Source organism: Tamandua tetradactyla, chromosome 16, assembly GCF_023851605.1.
Source record: "Tamandua tetradactyla isolate mTamTet1 chromosome 16, mTamTet1.pri, whole genome shotgun sequence".
NCBI classification, from domain to species: Eukaryota; Metazoa; Chordata; class Mammalia; order Pilosa; family Myrmecophagidae; genus Tamandua; species Tamandua tetradactyla.
The window spans coordinates 66747901-66757730 of NC_135342.1; the positions used below are offsets into that span (position 1 = coordinate 66747901).

The following is a 9830-nucleotide window of genomic DNA, read 5'->3' on the forward strand; positions in this document are numbered from 1 at the left end:
ATATTTAGTCTTCCAATCCATGAACATGATACACCCTTCCATTTATTTAGGTCTTCCATGATTTCTTTTAGCAATTTCTTATAGTTTTCTGTGTATAGATCTTTTGTGGCCTTTTTAAAATTTATTCCTAAATATTAAATTCTTTTGGTTGCTATTGTAAATGCAATTTTTTTCTTGATTTCCTACTCAAATTGCTCGTCATTAGTGTATAGAAACACTACTGATTTTGGGGTGTTGGTCTTGTACCCTGCCACTTTGCTGTACTCATTTATTAGCTCTAGTAGCTTTCCTGTAGATTTTTGGGGGATTTTCAACATATGTCATCCACAAACAGGGAAAGTTTTACTTCTTCCTTTCCAATTTGGATGCCTTTTATTTCTTTTTCTTGTCTAATTGCGCTAGCTAGATCTTCCAGCACAATGTTGAATAACAATGGTGATACTGGGCATCCTTGTCTTGTTCCTGATCTTAGATGGAAAGTTTTCAGTCCATTCCAATCAAGGATGTTTTAGCTGTGGGTTTTTCATATATTCCCTTTATCATGTTGAGAAAGTTCCCTTCTGTTCCTATCCTTTGAAGTGCTTTCATCAAGAAAGGATGTTAAATTTTGTCAAATGCTTTTTTCTGCAATCGAGATGATCATGTGATTTTTCCACTTTGACTTATTGATATGATGTATTACATTAATAGATTTTCTTGTTTTTGAACCAGCCTCACATAACTGGAATAAATCCCACTTGGTCATGGTGTATAATTCTTTTAGCATGCTGCTGGATTTGACTTTCAAGTATTTGTTGAGGATTTTTGCATCTATATTCATTAAAGAGATTGGTCTGTACTTTTCTTTTCTTGTAGTATCTTTGTCCGACTTTGGTATTAGTCTTTTTTTTTATTTCTTTTGCTGGAGAGATGCAAATGTTCAAAAAAATGATCTTAGTGATGAATACACAACTATGTGATGATATTGTGAGCCATTGATTATAACCATGTCAAAAATGTTTGTATATCAAGAATGTTTGTATGATTATTTGTTGTTTACAATAAAAATATTTTTTAAAAAAAGTCTGAAGAGTAGAACATCCAAATGGGTCTACAGATAAATTAGAATTATAAGAGAATTTAATGATGCTGCTGAATGCCAGATCTATATACTAACGTTAATTTCAGATATGAAATAGTTGAAATGTTGGAATAGTGGAAATATCTGAATTTCCACTCCTCCTCCTCCTCCAAGAATTCAACTTTTTATCGAACCCATAACAGAAGGTGTTTGGTCAAAAAGACCAAAGCCCATGTCATCATCAGACTCCTCGGATTCTTTGTTCTTTGCTTCCACTTTCTTCTCCTCAGCTGGGCAGCACTGGTGGGGGGGGGGGGGCAGGGCCCACTGCTAATCCGGCACCTGCTGCTGGGCCAGGCCCATCAGCTCCTCCATTGCAGGTGAGGCTCCTGATGTTGAAGTTAGCCAGGGCCTATGCAAACGAGACAGGCCAGAAAGAGTCAACATTTCCCCCAGCTGCCTTAACGAGGGCATTGATCTTATCCCCTGTGACGGTGAACACGGGACATTGTGGAGAATAAAAGCCAAGTGGGTGCAAGCAAGCTCGGCAGACAGAGGTCATGGTGCAGGTGAGTGCTGGGCAGGTGGCTGCCAGGCGTGGTATTAGTAGAATTTAGCATTATAAAGCTATTTTGTGGAAACTTTATTTAAATACTAGCAAGTCTATTTGCACCTTTGAATATGAAAATTGTGAATAAATTGGTAATTCTCAGATATGCTGTGTTTGCTTTCTTTTGTTCATTTATCAGGTTATTATTCCCTTTCTGGTACATTTGTTAGGGAAACTCAATGGAGACAAAAATAGAGCCACTCCTTGCCATAGATGGAGCAGTACAGCCTTAAAACAGGCCTCAAAAGTCAGTATGCTCAGATTTACCAATGTTACTTTCAAGTAAATATTCACGCCTTTTTTCTACCCTCTACACATAAGTAAATTACGGTGGTAAGATTATTGGTCATTGTGCTGGTTTGAAATGATGTATGGACCCTAGAAAAGCCATGTTTTAATCCTAATCCCATTTTGTAAAGGGAGCTATTTCTTCTAATCTCTATTCAATACTGTATGTTTGAAACTGTAATCAGATAATCTCCCTGGAGATGTGATTTAATCAAGAGTGGTTATTAAACTGGATTAGGTGATGACATGTCTCCACCCAACTGGGTGGGTCTTGATAAGTTTCTGGAGTCCTATAAAAGAGGAAACATTTTGAAGAATGAAGGAGATTTGGAGAGAGCAGAGAATGCTGCAGCACCACAAAGCAGAGAGTCCACGAGCCAGCGACCTTTGAAGATGAAGAAGGGAAAGGCCTCTTGGGGAGTTTATGAAACAGGAAGCCAGGAGAAGAAGCTAGCAGATGATGCTGTGTTTGCCACGTGCCCTTCCAGATGAGAGAGGAACCCTGACCATGTTCACCATGCGCCTTTCCACTTGAGAAAGAAATCATGAACTTTATCGGCCTTCTTGAACCAAGGTATCTTTCTCTGGATACCTTTGATTGGACATTTCTATAGACTTGTTTTAACTGAGACATTTTCTTGTCCTTAGAACTGTAAACTAGCAATTTATTAAATTCCCCTTTTTAAAAGCCATTCTGTTTCTGGTATGTTGCATTCCGGCAGCTAGCAAAGTAGAAGAGTCATTTTAACTCTCTTTTTCCAATTTTCTGTATTTTCAAGTATTCTACAATAAGCATGTAAACACGATCTATATTATTTGGGCTTTTTAATTACAGAAATGATACATGTGTGTCATTTAAAAATCAGAACAGAAGTGTATGGAGTACACCCCAAAGCTCTCACCACCTTTGCCCTTCTCTTCAATCTCATTCTCCAGAATAAATCACTGTCAATAAGTTTATTATCAGTTTACTTATATAGCCACCCAGACTATTTTCTATGCATATACAAGCATAAATATATTTTTTATGATTCCAAACTAGTAATTGCGTATTTATTGAACACAAAAGCACCTTTTAATTGTGTTAATTAAATGAGATTATTTTATTTATGTAATATGCTTTTTAAAATTGTCTATTGGGCAGGCCACAGTGGCTCAGCAGGGAAGAATGCTTGCCTACCATGCCCAAGGACCTGGGTTTGATTCCCGGTGCCTGCCCATGTGAAAAAAAAAAAATTAAAATTGTCTATTATATGGATAGCTTAGTATTAATAAAAATGTATACATGAAATGGATACATGCCCAGACTGGAAATGTCCTCCAATAACTTTATTCTTTTCAATATATATAAATAAATAAACCAACCACATTCAAGAAGTTATGTAACTGAAATGCATTATTTTCCTGTGCCTCAATCTTCCAATTTTAGTTTAAAGTGAAAACTGAATGTGTAATGAAATTGGGCTGCAATATCAATTGCCAGGGATAGACACATAAAGTGGCAAACATGGTCATTTTCAAATGAGGAACAATGGCCCTCTTGAAAAGCAACAGATGGAGTCTGCGGAATTTTGCACTTGGGCATATCTTTTCCTGAAGAGGCATGCCACGGATCAGGCTGAGGACCCACATTCTTGGCTCCCACGGTTTGTTCCTCTGGGAAAAGGCCTAAGCCTGAGTTATCAAAATAGCGAACTGGATAGCTACTGGTAAAGACTTTGAATGGCTATCAAAAAAACAGGATTTTGGTGATTCCCTTGGCACTGGATCTTGTAAATTCCATTCCTTGCATTGAGAAGATGCATTTTGCCTGTTTTTAGAAGCTATTCCAATCACTTTAGGAGATTTTGGAGAATTCTCATAAGTAACTTCTTTGTGAGCCTCTCTTTTAAGAGTTCTTTCCTTCCATGTTTTGACCTCTTTGGAAAGATGCTGATTGTTGCTTAACAGTTCATTACACTGCTTTATTAGCTGTTCATTTTTCTATTTTAACTTGGAAATTTCCTTTCCTAGTCTTATATGTTCACTTTTCAAAATGAGAGCTTTTGTGCTTAAAAATATGGAACGCTTCACAAATTTGCATGTCTTCCTTGTGCAGGAGCCATGTTAATCTTCTCTGTATCGTTCCAATTTTTAGTGTATGTGCTGCCGAAGCGAGCACATTTTTTAATTTAAAAAATATTTTTAAGGCAGTTGTAGTTTTTGCTTAAACAAAAATATGCTTGAAGTATGCAAATTGTTTTGCCACTTGATTTTTCTGCTTAGTAATACAGTATCATGGATATCTTTTTTCGTATCAGAACAAATGAGTCTAACTCATTCTTAATCTTAATTTTAATTTTATATACTCTTGCAAACCACCTATCAATAACTCTTTGGGTACTTAGGCAAATATTCTTTTGGAATTGTGTGCTAGTAACAGAATTAATGGGCTTTTAAATTTTTAATAGGTATGACAAACTTGCCATCCTAAAAGGAACAATTTTACATTTTCACCAGTCATTTCCCCATACTCTCACTTTTGCCGATTTCAAAGGCAAGAGAAAGATAAAAGGGGTTAAAAAATATTTTATTGTTTACTAGGAGGTTGAGCATCATTTCATATATTTATTGGCCGTTTTCATTCTCTTAATTCTTCTTCTTGTCCTCCATCCATTTTTTTTCTATTGGGCTATTTGTCTTTTTCTTATTTATTTGTAAGAGAGCTTTATATAATATTGAAGTTAACCTTTTATTATGTTGATATATTTTGTGCCCATGTCTTATTTTCTACTTCATTTGTTTTATCTTTAATTGTGCAGAAGTTTTTTTTTTTAATTTTTTTATTAATCAAAAAAAGAAAAGAAATTAACACAACATTTAGAAATCATTCCATTCTACAAATGCACTCAGTAATTCTTAGTATCATCACATAGATGTATGATCATCATTTCTTAGTACATTTGCATCGATTTAGGAAAAGAACTAGCAAAACATCAGAAAAAGATATAGAATGTTAATATAGAGAAGAGAATTAAAATAATAATACTAATAAAATATATATATATAAAAAGGAAAAAGAAAAAAACAAAAACAAAAGATACAAACACACAAACAAACAAACAAAAAAACCATATTTCAGGTGCAGCTTCATTCAGTGTTCCAACCTAGTTACATTACACTTAGGTATTATTGTGCTGTCCATTTTTGAGTTTTTGTATCTAGTCCTGTTCCACAGTCTGTATCCCTTCAGCCCCAATTACCCATTATCTTACCCTGTTTCTAACTCCTGCTGGTCTCTGTTACCAATGATATATTCCAAGCTGATTCTCGAATGTCAGTTCACATCAGTGGGACCTTACAGTATTTGTCCTTTAGTTTTGGGCTAGACTCACTCAGCATAATGTTCTCTAGGTCCATCCATGTTATTACATGCTTCATAAGTTTAGTCTGTCTTAAAGCTGCATAATATTCCATCGTAGGTATACGCCACAGTTTGTTTAGCCACTCGTCTGTTGATGGACATTTTGGCTGTTTCCATCTCTTTGCAATTGTAGATAATGCTGCTATAAACACTGGTGTGCAAATGTCCATCTGTGTCTTTGCCCTTAAGTCCTTTGAGTAGATACCTAGCAGTGGTATTGCTGGGTCGTAATCCATTCTGCCATTCTATGTCTTTTGATTGGGAAATTCAGTTCATTAACTTTTAGTATTATTACTGTTTGGATAATATTTTCCTCTACCATTTTGGCTTTTGTATTATATATATCATATCTGATTTTCCTTCTTTCTACACTTTACTTCATACCTCTCTCTTCTGTCTTTTCGTATCTGACTCTAGTGCTCCCTTTAGTATTTCTTGCAGAGCTGGTCTCTTGGTCACAAATTCTCTCAGTGACTTTTTGTCTATAAATGTTTTAATTTCTCCTTCATTTTTGAAGGACAATTTTGCTGGATATAGGAGTCTTGGTTGGCAGTTTTTCTCTTTTAGTAATTTAAATATATCATCCCACTGTCTTCTAGCTTCCATGGTTTCTGCTGAGAAATCTACACACAGTCTTATTGGGTTTCCCTTGTATGTGACAGATTGTTTTTCTCTTGCTGCTTTCAAGATCCTCTCTTTCTCTTTGACCTCTGACATTCTAACTAGTAAGTGTCTTGGAGAACGCCTATTTGGATCTATTCTCTTTGGGGTGCGCTGCACTTCTTGGATCTGCAAATTTAGGTCTTTCATAAGAGTTGGGAAATTTTCAGTGATAATTTCTTCCATTAGTTTTTCTCCTCCTTTTCCCTTCTCTTCTCCTTCTGGGACACCCACAACACGTATATTTGTGCGCTTCATATTGTCATTCAGTTCCCTGATCCCCTGGTCAAGTTTTTCCATTCTTTTCCCTATAGTTTCTGTTTCTTTTTGGAATTCAGATGTTCCATCCTCCAGTTCACTAATTGTAGCTTCTGTCTCTTTATATCTACCATTGTAGGTATCCATTGTTTTTTCCATTTTTTCTTCTTTGTCCTTCACTCCCATAAGTTCTGTGATTTGTTTTTTCAGATTTTCTATTTCTTCTTTTTGTTCAGCCCATATCTTCTTCATGTCCTCCCTCAATTTATTGATTTGGTTTTTGAAGAGTTTTTCCATTTCTGTTCGTATATTCAGCATTAGTTGTCTCAGCTCCTGTATCTCATTTGAACTATTGGTTTGTTCCTTTGACTGGGCCATATCTTCAATTTTCCGAGCATCATCCATTATTTTCTGCTGGTGTCTGGGCATTTGATCAGATTTCCCTGGGTGTGGGACCCAGCTGGTTGAAAGGTTTTTCTGTGGAATCTCTGGGCTCTGTTTTTCTTTTCCTGCCCAGTAGGTGGCCCTCGTGGCGCTCATCTGTCTGCACGGCAGTCGGCCCGGGAAACCGCGCGTGGAGGCGGGGGTCACTGGCCGCCGCGGCTTGGGAGAGTGCCGGTCCTAATTGCCCAGCTGGCCCGAGACGCCAAGCGTGGCGGGAGGGCCCCGCTATCCAACGTTTCCAGTCAGACCGGGGAGCCACGTGCATGGAAGGGACCCCAGTCGCCAGCCGCCCCGGCCGGGAAAACGCGCGCCCCTCGGGTATCTCACCGCAGCAGATTCTCCCTGCCTGTTCAGCTGTTCCAGAATGGGGTACGCTGCCTTTTTGGTCTCTGTCGTGACTCCGGGAGCTGTTTCGTATTGTTTCTGTTTCTTTAGTTGCTTTTCTGGAGGAGGAACTAAGACCCGCGCCGTCTTACTAAGCCGCCATCTTCTCCGGAAGGGTCGCCTCTCTTTTGAGAAGCTTGGTGCTGTGGGGTTGGAGACAGGGCCGTAGCTGTGCGCGGCCGCGGGCGCCTCTGTGCAGAAGTTTTTAATAAATGTTATTTTGAAGATAAATAACATTTCAAAACAAAAATAGTAGTACCTACAATGGACATTTAATGACTATCTATCACTTTATTTATGTTTTAAAATTTGACTTATGTTACATGAGAATGACCTACAGAAAAGAGAATTGGTGTTTTCTGTTTCATTTAGAAGTTGCTCTTGATCTCCATTTTAAATCTATCTTAAATGCTTTGAAGTCTGCCTTTCCTCTGCGTCCCTTTTCTTAGCCTAGTTTTGTTATTAAATATTTGATCTACTTGCCACTCAAAAAAATTATGTTAGTTCCTTAAAATAACATGAAATATGAATCCTCCCTGATAGGTAATATGAAATAATACTTCCCTTACCTGCAAAACTATGGTAGACTTTTTATAAAAATACATTTGAAATTTGTAAAGTGCATTGAACTTTACTTATAAGTAATCACAAGCTTTGGCAAGGATGTGGAGAAGCTGAAACCTTTATACATTGCAGGTGGGAATGTAAAATGATGAAGCCACTTTGAAAATCAATTTGGCAGTTTCTCAAAATGGTAAACATAGAGTTACCATGTTCTCTCTTCTTGGTATATACTTGAGAGAATTTAAAACATGTGTCCATACAAAAACTTGTGCATGCATATTTATTAACAGTGTTATTCAAATAGCTGAAAAGTAGAAACATTCCAAATAACTGTGATCTGATGAGTGGGCAAATAAAATGTGGTATATCCATACAATGGAATATTATTAGCAATAAGAAGTAATGAAGTATGATACATATTACAACACGAACAAAACTTGAAAACATTATGTTCAATAAATTATATTTGCAAGTAAAAGAAGCCATTCACAAAAGACCACATATTGTATGATTCCATTTATATGAAATGCCCAGAAGAGGCAAAACTATAGAGACAGAAAATAGATCAGTGGTTGTCTAGTGGCGAGGTGATGGGCACTGGGAGTGGGGTAGGGGAATGGAAAGTGACTGCTAACGGTATTGAGTTTTTTTGAGGGGGATGAAAATATTCAAAACTTAGATTATAGAAAGGATTGAGCAATCTTGTGACTATACAAAAAGATATTGAATTCTGCAATCAAATTAGCAAATTGTATGATACACAAATTTTATCATAATAAGGCTGTTAAAAAAAAAAAGAAAAAAACTTGTATGAACAGATCTAGGGCAGCTTGTATCATTGGGTAATGACATATTACTTTCACTGAGCCTCTCAGTTGATATGGAGGATGATGAGTATTGAGCCAGTTGCAAGTATTTTCTGTGGGGTTCCAAGGTTTCCTCCAATGAATGTCACCTTTCATTACATCACCATCATGGCCCGTGCTCCCCTCCCCAACCAAAACCATTGTTTCATTTGCACAGAACCCTGAGGTTACATGGTTGTATGGTATTTCCTTGTAAATGCAGGTAGAAGGCATGCCAGAAATGTCTTTGCTCCCCCTTGGAAAGATCCAGGAAGCATTTCTGCAGCATAGACAGTTTTCTGAGTCTTCAGTGACCTTGACCTCTTCTCTTGCTACTCTAATGCTGAGCAGGTGACAGAGGAGGCAGTAAAGGGGAAAGTCTCATTGTAGGTCTTTGCCTTTAGAGAGCATACAAATACTGACTTCAATTTTTATTTATTTTTCATTAGCCAGGACATACCAACTTTGCTTCTGGTCTCTTATCTTTGGGTTACTGAGCACCTGTGAGTTTAGGCTTTTATCAGCTTTGACTTTGGAGGAGATTTTGAATTAACACCCAGGAGTTAATGTCCATGAATATAAAATTGATTTGATAAGAATGAAAATAGGATTTGATGGCCATAGGAGTATTTGGGTAAAAGGAATTCTCCATGAAATGTAAGCTGACCAGAACAAACCAAATGAGAGAAGGTAGTATGCTATTAATTTCCATTTGATGCTTTAAAATGTTCCATGATAGAGGTTGGGAGCATTAAACAGATGTCTGCATTTAAGTAAGTTTCTGTATTGTGATTTGAATTGATGTCAACTTGGTTTATTTTGGAATCTTCACTATTTACACAAAGCTAGGAATATCTGAATACTTGCTGAAGCAATATACCAACCGAGTCATGTTGTATATTGTATTTTTTTCAGCAATTACCTAATAAACAGAAGTAGCATTGTGGCATCACTCTGGAAAATAGAATACTTACTTCCTAGTTAAAATATAATCACCTCATATTATGAAAATACAGTATTTACCTCCAGGTAAAATGTAATAATTCTGAAAGTCACAAGTGTGTGATTCATCTTAAATTCATTGTTTCTCATTTGCTGTTAGAGTGAGAAATATTTTATTTGAGATATAGCAGGGGGAAAACCCCGACATTTACTTTAATTTATGGTATCTGATACCTTGTTATCTATCAGGGGCCATTATAAATACTTTGGCAGTTGGTGAAAATGGACTTCTCTCGTCTCCAGGCATAGGACTGGCTTTCAGTCCCTGCAGAGATTTTGATGTTAGAGACGGTGTTGGACACATTGCGAATG

The 9830-nt window shown here is 37.0% G+C and overlaps 1 non-coding gene and 1 pseudogene across 1 annotated transcript; both read right to left on the reverse strand.

The window, feature by feature from the left end:
- Window positions 1-1237: 1237 nt before the first annotated feature.
- LOC143658462 (large ribosomal subunit protein P1 pseudogene) lies at window positions 1238-2020 on the reverse strand (annotated as a pseudogene).
- A 1991-nt stretch (window positions 2021-4011) lies between these two features.
- Window positions 4012-4119, reverse strand: LOC143660519 (U6 spliceosomal RNA). The gene has a single exon (XR_013164114.1). It is a non-coding gene; the product is annotated as a U6 spliceosomal RNA (small nuclear RNA).
- Window positions 4120-9830: the final 5711 nt, after the last annotated feature.